Source organism: Neofelis nebulosa, chromosome 16 (assembly GCF_028018385.1).
Source record: "Neofelis nebulosa isolate mNeoNeb1 chromosome 16, mNeoNeb1.pri, whole genome shotgun sequence".
NCBI lineage: Eukaryota > Metazoa > Chordata > Mammalia > Carnivora > Felidae > Neofelis > Neofelis nebulosa.
The window spans coordinates 21,780,352-21,794,383 of record NC_080797.1 but is presented as its reverse complement, the minus strand read 5'-3'; the positions used below and the strand labels follow the sequence as shown (position 1 = coordinate 21,794,383).

General features: G+C 48.8%; 1 long non-coding RNA gene across 1 annotated transcript in view; it reads right to left on the bottom strand.

Moving 5' to 3' along the window:
- Positions 1-14,032, bottom strand: part of LOC131497348 (uncharacterized) — a 434,038-nt gene that overhangs the window by 80,913 nt on the left and 339,093 nt on the right. The gene's annotated exons all lie outside the window — the stretch shown is intronic.

Here is a 14,032-nt window from a genome sequence, read left to right as displayed (position 1 = left end):
ACGGGAGGTCACGGGCTGTTTCTGATTGGAGCCCTCCACCGTGTTTGCTTTCTGGGCCCCCACCGACCCCCTGACAGGACTGGAGGACATGGAAATAAGTCAGGGGTGACCCTTCTGGTGACCCGTAGCCTGGCCAGCCGACTCCTGATTGCAACCTTCTGGCTCCAGTAACAGCCTTTATAATGCAGGCCTTCTGGCTTCTCTGAGGCCAGAGCTGCGGCCCAGCTGAGAGCCTAGACGTGCTGGGGCTCCGTGCCCTCTCTCGGCGTGTGAGACATCCTAAGGGGGGTGGAATGGGGTGGAAGGTGCCACGGGAAAGAGCAGAGGCGGGAGCGAGCTTCCGACTGGCCAGCAAACAGGTATTCGCTCTTTGGCCGCTGCACACCCACCTGTCCCCAGAGTTATGCGGGTACCAAGCGAGGACCTGCCGACTTCAGGCATCGGGTGCCAACCTCATCAGATCACGCGGACGACCGTCAGCGAGGTCCAGCCTTCAAATCCCCGCTCCTCTGAGAGGTGCCTGTAGAAGCTAGTCCCACGATTTCCAGGGGATAATGAAACATCAACGTAGGCTCAGACTCAACTTCATACATACACAGAGCAGACACTGTAAAGGGAAAACACACATACACACACACACACACACACACACACACACACACCTGTGCATCTGGCATAGTCAGCACAGTCCTGTACACCAGGGATAATGCGGCTTTTTCCAAAAGATTCTCACATTGGACAACTGACATGAAGAACCAAAGCAATTTCCAGATCTCCGCAACCATACGTGTGGGATGGTCTGCCCAGTGCAGACAGGGATAGGTCACAGACTCTGAAACTGATAAGCTCTTCCATCCAGTTGTCTCTTTTTATACCTGATAGACCCGAGACCCAGAGAGAAGAAGTGACCCGGTCAGAGTTAGTGGTACTGCTGGGTCACGGGGACAGCGGGACTTGAATACCAGTGGCTGGACGCCGAATCGAATGCCCTTCCTACGACATGCGTTCTCGGACGGCTGGCCAGTGTCCAGGACCTCTGACTGCTGCTTCCGCAAGCCCTTCCCATCAGAGCCCCTCTCTCCCATTCGGGATTCTTACAGGTGGATTTATGGCAAGCAGGTCCTAAATAAATGCAATGACATCCTAAAAGAGTGTTTAGAGCAGAAAGCAGAGATAAAGTGAAAGATCCTGGGAGCCAAACACATTATGTCTGTTCTAATAATTTCTGAAGGCTCTACACAATGGACCTAGAATCCTCGCTGGGCCTCCGCTGGCCAAGACGCTAAGTCTGATCCAGAATATTCTGCTAGCCGAGCTCCACTCCTCCCCCGGCTCCTCTGATCCAAATTCAAACATACCCTATCTTTTGGAAATTTCGCTTTTCGACTCCAAGTTCCTTTTAGACTTCAGGAGTTGCAAGACAAATAGTATAAAAAGATGAAAGTTGCTGGAAGGAAGTCAGCCTTGATAAGTCGTCTTTTATAGGGGTGTAAACCCGACTCCTCCCTCCCTCTGGAAGAATCAGCAGGATTGCCCCCGTTCAGCCTCCCAACTGAAGAAAATTGGCTGCCGAAAACCCTGCTGCTTATATACATATTAAACACACTCTGTCAGGGTGATCCGGGCTTAACATTTGACCTGCTTTTATTTTTCTTTTCCTTTTGCGGAATTGGTGGTGAGTTTACATTTTTATTAAAAAAAATTTTTTTTGCGTTCATTTATTTTTAAAGTTTCAAAGCAAAGTTCATGTCACATTTAAAAAAAATCAAATGCCAAATTATTCTCAGGTCCCTTTTAATGACCAGCATGGTGTTTAGCTTGAATGATCCTCCGAACGTATACCTTGCTTTTAAACACTGGACCCTCTTGCTGGACGTGTGTCTGGGGAAGCACTGTGTAGTCATAGCCTGGGACTGAGACCCACATTCAGGAGGGGCTGCAGGGTAACACCTTTCCCAGATGCAGGACCCCCAGTTACCAAGTCTCCACAGGATTAAGTCATTCGGGCTTCTGAGGTGTCTTCTCCTTCAGGAAAGGAGCTTTTAACCTTTTTAGACCTGGGTAGCTTATTGGAAGAGGACCTTTCCTTGAGCCCCAGCTTGGAAGGCTGAGCTGTTGACCATGGAGCCATGGTAGTTTTCCAACTTCAAGCTCCTGAAGTGCGTATATCCATCCTTCCTCTCTTCCTCCTTTTCTTCTTTCCTCTCTCTCTCCCTTCCTCCCTCCCTTCCTCTCTCCCTTCCTTCCTTCCTCCCTCCCTTCCTCTCTCCCTTCCTTCATTCCTTCCTTCCTTCCTCCCTCCCTTCCTCTCTCCCTTCTTTCCTTCCCTCCTTTCCTTTTCTTTCTTTCTTTCTTTCTTTCTTTCTTTCTTTCTTTCTTTCTTTCTTTCCTCCAATCATTCATTTAACCAACAAATCCAGTGAGCAGATAAACATAAACCCTGACTTCACAGAGCACACAGCTTGGGGACACAGACAACAATCAAAGGCCAAAACTAATGGAGCACACTTGCCAAGGAAAGGAAGGGCACAGAATGGGTCCGAGAGGCAACCAAGGGCTGGTACCTCAGGACTAGGACGCCCTGGAGGCCATCGTAAGGTTTTGGCTTCAGCCTAAGAAGAAGGGAAAGCCATGGATCCTGCCCCCTCCCTTCTCCTGCCCCCATGCTCTTCCAGAGGGGACACACCCTTCTGGTTTGAGTTAAAATTTTACTCCTATCCACACTAAAAGTCTTTCCCCGAAACCAAAGAGCGTCTTTCATGTCATGCCACCCACAACAGTCCCTGACATCACATGCCCCACATGAAGAAGACAGAGTGGGTGTTCAAAGTCTGAAAATCAGCAACAAGAAGCCTCCAAAGAGATGGGGCCCCCATCCTGGACCAGAATTTCAGCCCAGCTGGAAAACAAGTGTAAAGGTGAGCCAACTCCCCTCTTGTTTCATTTGGAAACGTGTCAAGATGGCACGATATTCGTGTTGAGGAGCCAAGATGGGTAACTGACCATCCCATCGTGGGGCTAGCACACATTTACTGGGGCAACCCCACAGGTTAGCCGACCACTCCCTGCACGTCCTGACACAGCCACAGGTCCCTTCCCCATGGAAAAGTGGCTTTGCTAACAGCCACCTTTTCCAGCTTAACAGCTGCACAGGAGGCAAAACGAGCTGTGGTGTCATTAGCAAAATGATGGGAAAATATGTAAGCAATTCAAGTAGCACCGGGGTCCCCCTAAATGAACACATAACAGCATTCAGCACACGAGCGCCAAAACACAAGTATCTGATGCCATTGGGTGATTTTGCAAGTGACTCTGGGAACTCTCCAGACAGTGGCAATCATTTGGTTCAAAAACCTCTTCAAGAATTCAGCTCAGAAAACTCATTTTCAGCTGTTCCTGAACAGGCTAAAGTTGTCATCAGTTTTACCTTTGCCTGCTGGTCTTCAGAACACAAGATCTGCTAAAAATGGTCTCAAAGTCAGCCCGGTAGTCAGACTAGGGGCCTCCAGACCTCTGCTGTGGGAGTAGCAGAGTCCCTGTGCTTTGAAGTCCATGGTGTTATCTTCACATACTGTCTGGAGTATATTCTTCTAAGGTATAAGAGGGTTTGATTTTGCCTAGTAAGTGGTCTCATTGACTGAAATCGAAAAGAAAATCGAAAAAATAGAAAACAGAAAATCGAAGTAGAAAAAATATAGAAAACAAACCAAGTCACCTTTGAGATCAGTCCCTAAACTCCTGACATTAGGGACTGCGATTTTCCATCATCTTCTTAAAGGAGAATGGATGGAGGGGGCCTGGGTGACTCGGTTGAGCATCTGACTCTTGATTTCAGCTCACGTCAAGCCCCCTATCAGGCTCTGGGCTAGGTATGGAGACTGCTTAGGATTCATTCTTTCTCTCTCTCTCTCTCCCTCTCCCCCCCCCCCCCGCCCCGCCCTCTCCCATTCACATGCTTTCTCTCTCTCTAAAGTAATAATTTAAAAAAAAAAAAAAGGAGAATGGATATTGTATGATTTTCTCAAGATCTGGAGTGACTTCTCAGGAAGAAAAACGATCAAACAAACAAACAAAAAAAAGGAAGAGAATCCTGGGATGTGCCACCAGCCACTGAAAGGCAACATATTCATTATTTTTCTCTAAAGAAATAGTCTTCCACGCTCATTCTCTGTTCTACCCAATGACACAGACAGCCAGCCGGACGACCAAGCCCGAGCACCAGGCCCTATCTTGTGCCCTTTCCTTTCTTCCCACTTTCCACAGCTAGAAGTCCTTTCAACTTGACCTCCTAAAATTTTCCCTCGGGGCGCCTGGGTGGCGCAGTCGGTTAAGCGTCCGACTTCAGCCAGGTCACGATCTCGCGGTCCGTGAGTTCGAGCCCCGCGTCGGGCTCTGGGCCGATGGCTCGGAGCCTGGAGCCTGTTTCCGATTCTGTGTCTCCCTCTCTCTCTGCCCCTCCCCCGTTCATGCTCTGTCTCTCTCTGTCCCAAAAATAAATAAAAAACGTTGAAAAAAAAAATTAAAAAAAAAAAAAAATTTTCCCTCATCTTTCCCTAGCATCACCGTTTAATTTGGGCCATGTTTATTCTCTCCACAATGTTATTATACTTTCCCCCCAATACTAGCATCACTGGATCCCTCATTTTATCCAGTCCAGGCTTCAGTTACACCTGCTCGCAGAGCCCCTCTCTAGCCGCCCAATCTACAATGTGACTTCCTATCACTCTTTATTCTTACCCACCCCATTTTTCTTAAAAGGCCCTATTCACGCCTCTCATCACATCACACATGCATCCATATAGATCATGTAACTACATATCATACATTGATATACCATGTGTGTACTTGGACGTGTATCCTACATTTGTTGTGGCTTTTCCTTCTAGAAAACAATCTTGTCTTGTTCATTGCTGTACCCCAGGACCTGGAACGATGGCTGTTACCCAAAAGGAGCTCTATAAATAGTTGCTTAATAAACCAAAAAACGGGTCTCCCTCCCCCCACTCTCATGTAACTAACTGCCAGTCCCTCGCCTGTATCGGCGAGACTGACTTTCTGAAACACAGATTAACCCACACTCTTTGATGGAGGCCAATGCTTCCAGGCCTCCTAGTCACCCATAGAATAAGTCCCATGTGCTACCGTGGCAACCACAGTGTGCCAGGGCCCAGTCCACCACCTCTGCAGCCTCTTTTCCATGCCTACCTCCAACTCCCCAGGCCTTACTGACCCAACATGCCACCATATGCAATGACTATGGTTTCCCCAAACAGGCCATGCTCTTTGCCACTCAATATCCTCATGGGGCTATTTTCCAGGCCTACAATGGCCCTCCTCCCTTCGGTTGCTGGGAAGACTCTGAAAATCCATCCTTATCCACCCAGCACGCTCCCTCATCCCCTACTGCTTACCTGGCACAATACTCCTAATACAGGTTATAGAAACTTCGCAGAGCATGGAGCGTGCACTTTGCCTTTGTTTGCCTCCTTCCTTGGGCCAGGACCAGGGACCATATCAGAACCATATTTTGGTAGACACTCAGTGTTAGTGTTTGTAGTACGGGGACATTCTTCTTTTATGTTGGCATTTCTTATCATAAAACAAAACATAGGTTGTGAATGAGATAAAGACAAACTTGAAATCCGTCAACTCTGCCTTTCATATCCCTCCTCTGAGACCCGGTAATTTATTCAGAAAAAAAAATAAAGAAAGAGAGAAATCAGAAAGAGGAAAATGAAAGGAAGATAAAGAGATTAGTGAAAGATGCATTTTTTTTTCAGCCAAGGGAGAGAAAAAATAAATAAATAACGGGCTTTTTTTGCGTTTTCGTTGCATTGATTACATAACTGAAGCCTGCTCTCAAATGACGGAGAACTTGGCAAAATGACTGCCCCCACCATGAAGCGCGGCTGCACATGTCCCAAGAGCAAAGCTGGCAAGAAGCCAAAACCGGACAGGCAATCACTTGGGGCTTTGACTTTGATTTCCTTAGAGTGGCAGGGAGACCGTGGAGGGTGTTGAGGACACCCTCAGATGCAGCTACCCGTGCTCCCAAACCGGCGTGGGCAAACCCGTTAGAGCCCTACCTCAGCTTGCCTGTTGCTGCCCCTTCCCTCCCAAGTTCCCGGCTTTCCCACTAAATGACTCCATCTGTCCCGAGCCCAGTTTCCTTTCCTTCACTCTGTTTTCTTTGATGAGCTCACGCTGAGTGCAGAGAGCGAGCTGGGAGTGCTGGCTTTTGGGCAATGTCCAGGGACACTGGCCACTATTGTTACCTCCACGCTCACCGCCCAAAGCAGTAAAAACAATAGGCAGGACATAGAAAAGTGTATTTCGCTTCTGTGAAAGGAAAGGTGCATTGAAGCTTCCAAGAGGAGCAGAGCCCGGACTGGAATCTCCAGAGGCCGTGGGCCATGGAGGAGGGAGAAGCTTGAGAGCCAGTCACCAGCCCCATCTCTGCTGAGTATGAGGAGCCAGGTGGGAGGGAGGGCGTGCTCGGGGCTGCGGCCCCCACAGCAGGACGCGGGGGGCGATCCTACCCCTCTGTTGCGTACTCACTGTTGCCCTGCCTTTGAACACGGAGTGCTTCTCTATCTTAGAAACATGGGCGTGAAGATCCTGTTTTGACCTCTGTTCTAGCCTTTCTAGAAAAGTCTGGAAGTGCAGCATGGGACGTCCCTAAGCCTCCAGAAAATATTTCAGCAGGATTCAGCTTCGTGTCAGCCTGGCCCACGATGGACACATATACATTCTTTCGTTCAAAATATATAGTCACTGTTACGGGATCTGAGATAGCGGTAATATGAAAGAAAAGAAGTTCCACCAAAATCCTTTCCCTCTAGGAACCCATTTTCTGCTGGAGAGGAAAGGGGATGAGAAAACCAAAAAAACAAGGGAGTAGTTAAAATCCATGGATGCCAGAGAGTGAGCTCCAAGGAGGAAAAGACAGTCGCGCAATAGTATGTGAAGTGCTGGGAAGCTGGTTGGTTGATTTTGGTCCAAGGAGGCGGCACTGAGAAGGGGACATCTTAGCAAAGCCGGGAAGGACCCCACGAGGGAGGGTGCAAATCTATAAAGCAAAGATTTGGGATGATAACAACGCTTCCAGTGAGGCTCACATTCTGTCCTGCCCTGAGGCACGGGGAGCAAATAAAAATAAGGAGGAGAAGAAACGGAAACCACATCACCCACTGTACTTGCCGTCTGGCGGGCCCTGGAAATCATCAGCGTGTTGGGTTACTGTGTTTACACAGCCGGCAGGACACACACTGTTCACTCAGGGCTCCCCAGAGCTGCCGGAATGGTCCCTGCTTCCCCGGATTCCTGAGGCCCCCGCATCCGGGTGTTCAGCTCCCCCCCTCATAGGGGTTCAAGAATCCCCTTGGGTTGTCCAAAGCCGGGGGCCTCCAGAACCTCCCCAGGCCGGGTCCAGATTTTCATCTACCAAGTCCAAGGCCTTGGGCGTCAAGTCCGGGAAGGAGGACTCGGGAAGTCACTGCCTCAACCAAGAAGGAGGGCGATCGGGCTGAGTAGGCCGCTGAGCTGACGACGGCGAGGAATGAATCGTGTGACGTCCTTAGCACAGTGCCTGACCCCTGGGAGGAGCTCATTGAAGGTCAGCTATGATTAGTGATCATCACCGCTCTCTGACTAATGATCGTCATCGCCGGGACTGTGTTTCCAGGTACAGGAAGCATATACCTGCATGCTAAACATGTTACGTGCACGTTGGTTTTTTTCCCCATATGATCCTATTTTTGACCGACGTTAGATCAGAGACACTGGGGTTTAGAAAGGGTCAGTACTTCTCACAAGCTGGCACAGTTAATGGGTGGAGGCCGGAGCATGAACCCAGGCCTGTCCAATCCTAAAACCTGGGTTCTCAATGCGGATGTTTTAGCCTCTCCCTACATTTAAGGATAAAATAGAGCCAATACCTCCTGGGCTTATAGGCGAGGCTGACTTATCTCTTTCCACATCAGAATGTTAGGAAGAGGACGGTCTGTAGCATGAAAAACCAAGCAAGGACAGTGTTCGTGTCTCTAAGCCCACAATTTCTAGTAGTTCTTTTCAGAGAGGCTGTATGTCTTTGGACCGCTAAGCGCAGTACCTAGGATGCGGTGGGGAACGCACAGATGGTTTGGACCGTTTAGACAAATCCAGGCGCCATCACAGGAAGTGCCCAGTGGTCCCCAGTCGTGCACACACGGCTGCATCTGTGATCTCTGACCCTCGTTACCTGATCTGCATAGTGGCTCCGATGAAGTGTTTGTAGCAAAGCTGGGACTTGTTTCTCATTCCAGTGGCTTTGAAAGCCGCCCTAAGAAGGGCTCGAATGACCTACGACCCCTGTAAGAAAGTAAGGGAAACAGAGGCCCTTGAGAGGGGCTGTCTGAAGTTGCTCAAGAGCCTGCAGCCTGGGAGAAGCCAGCTAACTCCCGGCATCGCGGGCCAGGCCGTCCAGCCGGGGCATCAGGGACCAGACAGCCCGCTCACCTTCAGGCTAAAGTCATCAGGCAAGCAAATAAGGATCCATATTTAGAAGGAGAATGTTCCAGCTGACTCGAACGCTTTCCCACTACCTGCCGTCCCGAACCCCAGACTCAGAGCCGCACCTGAGACCCATCCAACAGGTATCCAAATAGACCTTGGAGGCCAGGCTGGGCCCGCTCAGCCACACGAGGAGACAAAAGCGAACGCTTCCCTCCCCAGGATTGGCCAAGGCAGTGCGTGGACCAGCCTAGGCCAAGCCAAACAGGGACAGGGCATCCGAAGACATTATTGACAAACCGGGTGTGTTCGTGGACCCGAGAGAGAGTGGGACGGAGGGAACCTCCACGGCTGCAGAGAAGCTGGAGGAGAGGAAAGGACTTCCCAAATCTCTCCGCAGCCTTGCCCGGCACCCCTGGAAGAACCCCAGGTGTTTTAGCTCCCTCCCTCCCCTATTTCCCTGCCTCACTGGGAGAGCCCGGCCTTTCCTGCAGGCTGGCTGTTTAACGAGGCAGGTTGAGAATTTTCAGCCTCTAACTCATGTGTTCTAATCCTATTAAATATGCACCGGCTTCCAAACTCAGCTTTTTAAAAACTGGCTTCCCCACCCCCCCCACACACACTCCCCTCTCCCCCCCCTCCCCCTTACCCCCCCCCCCCCCACTTTGCCTTACTTAGTCGGACTTGCTCCCTTCCAGCTTGAAAAGCCATTGCTCACTTGTTGGCAGGGGTCCCGCCAGCGTTTTTGCAAGGATTTGGGCTGTGATTCAGCTACCTGCAGCTGTTCCCAAGTTACCACCCACGTAAAGGAATTTCTGATATTAAAACGGGTGACAAACTTCCTCCCCCTTCCCCCAACACATTACTTTGATTGACGTCCACAGTCCAAGTGGCCAAGTTCACCCTCACTGCCTTCTCCACGTTCACTGGATGATGCATTTAATTCCACCCACCCTCCCCATGGCTTACACACACCCCCTTCTCGCCCCGAAGGACACCCTTCTGCTAAAGACCGTTGAAATACCACCGGGGGAATATTTAAAACGACAACAACAACAACAACAACAACAACAACAAAACCAACCTACTACATCTCTCAAGAACTAAATTTTGGTTTCTTTTTATTTAGCATCGAATGAAATCCAGTCTCCACCATTGCAGTAAATCTACCTAATTTCTCCCGGATGAGCAAGGACAGAGATCTGCTGTCGAAGATCCCAGTTCAGATAGTTCCACGGGGCCTTGCAGAGCTAATGCCGGAGGCTGCTGTTCCTTTCCGATGGTTCAGAGATGCCAGGGGGCTCCTTTTGACCAGATGGCCTTGTCTCCGGTGGGGCACACTGAGCAAGTATCCACACAACTGGGCACAGGCCTGAGTGTCTGGGCTCCAGCTACTTTCCTTTGTGTGCATTGGGGTTGGGGGATGGCGTGCAGTGCAGATGGCCATGCCGTCAACAGCCCATCCTCCTTCTGGAAAGAGTCCCATCTCACCCCAGGCTCATCAAAGGAGGACGAGACGGAAGCCAACATAGCACCCACAGAAGCGTCAACATTCAACATTCTAGGTACCTACCTTGAGGGTAGACACTTAAAAGGAGGCTTTTGAGCACTGACCACACGGATGCCCCTGGATGCCAAGTCCTGGACTTTCTCTGCATCTCTCATTCTGCTTGCCGGACGCTCTGCTGGGGGACAATGGAGTGGCCACACCGGTCCCATCAACCCCGAGGCCGTGTCCCCTTGCTTCTGGGCAGTAGCCAGTAATGTGATCCTTCAAGGCACTGCCAACCCCCCCTGTTGGGAATTCAGCCAATCTTGGGGCTCTTCGGGGAAGAAAAATTCCTTTCCCTGACCTCTGCAGGTGATCGGATTGAGGTCCCTGCAGCTTGAAATTTGATTTGATCTTTGATCTCTGCTTGCACAGCTGCAATGGTTATTACGCACCATAAAGGGTCCCAGCACCCTTTCTCGCTCACCTGCCCTCCAGAGTGAGTGCTTGGGGCCAGGTATTCCTGAGCTGGGGCAGAATATTGCTTCTCTGGTTTTCTCATACTGTGCCCCCCCCCTCCCAATTCAGGACTGCTTTCATGTTCCCCTCATTCCCAGGACTTAACCCCAAATTCCAAGACCCTGGACAATTGCAAGTCCTTCTAAATGAGAGCATGTGGTTTCAGGAAAAAAAAAAAGGGCTGTGTGTTAGAACCAAATACTCAAACGAGGTCATAGTCTCAGGAGAGCACTGCGCGCGTCTCCAGAAGTTCTTAAAGGAGAGTGGTCCTCAAAATGTGTTTTCCTGGATTTAGTCCATTTTTTGTCACACGAGATCACTGCAGGGAGGTATATCTAAGGCTGAGAGTTTACAATAGTTCATCAGACCTATGTCCTTATGAGGAGTAAAGGACATAATAACAGGTGATATTTATTGAAAGCTACTGTATTTTAGAAATGATGCTAATTCACCTGCATGGACACTTTTAAGCCTCACAAACTCTATGAAGGATATACTATTATTCTCTCATTTTATACATAGGGAAACTGAGATTTGAGATCACATAAGCAGGAAACAAACAGAGTTAGGGATCCCTGGCAGAACTGTTTGATCCTGAACACAAGTACTCAACCAAATTTATCTGCTGTCTCTCCCTGGAGATCTCTGCCTGTGAACTGCAAAATTACACTATCAAGAGAAACTTGATATCTTGCCTGCATTGTCCACAGCCCCAGAAAACCAAGATTTATTTTGTGGCCACCTTGATTTTAATCTGAAAACAAGATCAGAATAATATATTTACTCCTCTCATCTTTTAAAATTAAAATCGAGGGGCCCCTGGGTGGCTCAGTCAGTTGAGCGCCTGACTCTTGATTACACCTCAGGTCATGATCCCACGATCTGCATTGGGGCTCCATGCTGAGCACAGAGCCTGCTGAGGATTCTCTTTCTCTCTCTCCCTCTCTACCCCTCCCCTGCTTGCACTCTCTCTCTCAAAAAAAAAAAAAAAAAATTAAAATCAAAATTGTATTCAACAGCTCAAAAGGCTGATAAAAAGATTTAGTACACCCTTTTAAAGAAACATCCAAACGGGCATAATTTGAAAACTTTTACACTAATATTTAATTCCTGGGTCCCCATGCCTGTCTTACCTGTGGGACTAGACATAATAAGAATATTTCTCTGCAGTTCTGCGACTAGCAAAGCCAGCCACTTCTCTTGTGACTCTTAGATCCATTCGGTTTGATTAAATATTTCGGCTAGTTTTTTTGTTTCTTTGTTTTAGTTCCCATTGAATGCCAGGCATCAGAGAGCATTTCAGAGGCTTTAAAACCATGACTATCTTTAGTTACTTCAAGGAAGGAAACCGTTCTCTTGCATGCACACCCCCTTCCACCCCACTCTTCCCCATGATGGTTTTATTTCCCAACACTGACCTCCTTTCCCTCATAGATCTCCTCCTTCACCAAGTGGAAGAGGCAAGAAGAGAACTGTGTATTGTTGTGTCTCATCATCCACTACATTAGCCCCTGTGGCTAAGAATGTTTGGCTAAGCCCTTCTGCCAGAAGAATGTCTTCTGGCACCTAATTCTTTCCACCTGCTTTCCTTTTATTTTCTTTATTGGGTGGAGGGCTGCCTTAAGTTCCCCCTGTTTCTGACTCGTGACTGTCAATAGGTTTTTGCTAAAATATGATCAGGTGCATTCTCTCAGCAGTTAGCAACCTTCACAACTGAATTGTGACTGAGAGCTGAGTGACAACTTAGACAACTTAGACAACCCATACAAGAAACTACATCCTTAACAAGGAGATAACAGTAGCCTTTCTACTCAAAAGCTTTTTCTCAACTTTTGGTGTAAACTTACGGGAAACTTGAAAGAATAGTACAGGGAGAACTCATATAGTTCTGCTGAATTTTTTTTTCTCTTGCTACATTCGCTTTGTCTCCGTGTGTGTGATTTTTGATTTGTGATTTGTGTTTTGTTGCTGAACCAGCTGAAGACAAGTTGCAGGGCTCGGTTCACGTCACTTCTCAAAAGCCTAGAATGTTGGCATGCTCCGACATAATCACATAACACTGGTGAGCCTAAGAAAAGTCACTCTGCCCATCATTACCTGCTATGCAGCCCCTTCTAAAATTCCCTCATTGCTTTACAAATATCTTTTAGAGCTTTTAGTTTGGGGTTGGTTTTAGTTTTAGTCTTTGTGTCTATTTTTTACTCTGAATTAGAGTGTGGTTTGCCTGGATGTGTCCCAGGTTTAGGACTGAAAGTCTGGGGAACATCCCCCCCTAATTCCATCCTTGGCAAACAGACTGTCCAGCACCCCGCCTGGGAGCCAATTAGGTGGCAGGCATTGCTCTCGATTATTCTATTTACTGTTTGCTCTTTTTTAATTGCATGCATAAGCAGATTTTACCCAGAAAACTCAAGGGGTAAAATTAGACATCTTAAGAAATCTCCAGGGGCACCTGGGTGGCTCAGTCAGTTAAGCGTCCGACTTCAGCTCAGGTCACGATCTTGCAGTTCACGAGTTTGAGCCCCGCGTCAGGCTCTGTGCTGACAGCTCAGACCCTGGAATCTGCTTCGAATTCTGTGTCTCCCTGTCTCTCTCTCTCTCTGCCCCTCCCCCACTCACTCTCTGTCTCTCTGTCTCTCTCTCAAAAATAAATAAACATTAAAAAAAAAAAAAAGAAATCTCCCGACACACAGGTCAAACCTTGTTTTGGGGGAAGATGGTGGTGTCCAGAAAGAACATGCACAGGCATCCATAGCCTTACCAATACATCTAGCCTTACGAATGAAAATGGTCACCTTAAAGACAGGGCTTTGCTTCTGTTTTGCTTTGTTTTCCAGTGGTCGGGTTTGTCGTCAGGCTTTAGAAGCATTTGCAGGAGAATCGAATGGAATCATTCGCTCAGGTAGCACCAACATGGTCCAGACCCTGGACCTCATCATTAGCCACTGAAGATGAGATACCGGAGGGTTCCTGTTGCTTTTCCTTGGGACCCTGTATCGAGGTACCATCGAAGGGTGGATATCAGGAGCCTGCTCGTCTCTTAGGTCACAGCCTTCGACAGCGCGTTCATGCTGGTCCCCACATAAAGGACTGTTGTGGGAACCTAAGTAGGACCCTACTCCGGGGCCCAGCTGAGCATACAACTAGATGGTATACCTCTGGTCCAAGCCTATCTCCCCTCCAGGCCTTGGTTTCCTCATCTGCAAAGCCGTGAGTTGCTATGGTCTAAAAGGCAAGGCCACTTTCTTCTCGGCTGGCTGGCTTCGTGTCAGGCCCTCCCAGGAGTGAACACCTGGCGCTCTAGGCACTCCCTCAGATTATAATGAGAATTTCCTCACTTTGTCTCCAGGAAGTCACCTCTTTGACGCAAGCCTGATAAATCCATGGAAGGTCAGGATACTGGCAACCAGCAGGCCGTGAGAGTTTGCTCTGCCCTCTTCCTACTTCAGAAATGCACAAGCAGTACACGTGGCCCACAGCCCTCAAACACAGCCCCACCGTGTCAACTCTTTCAGCCCCTTCTGTCCCCCCTTC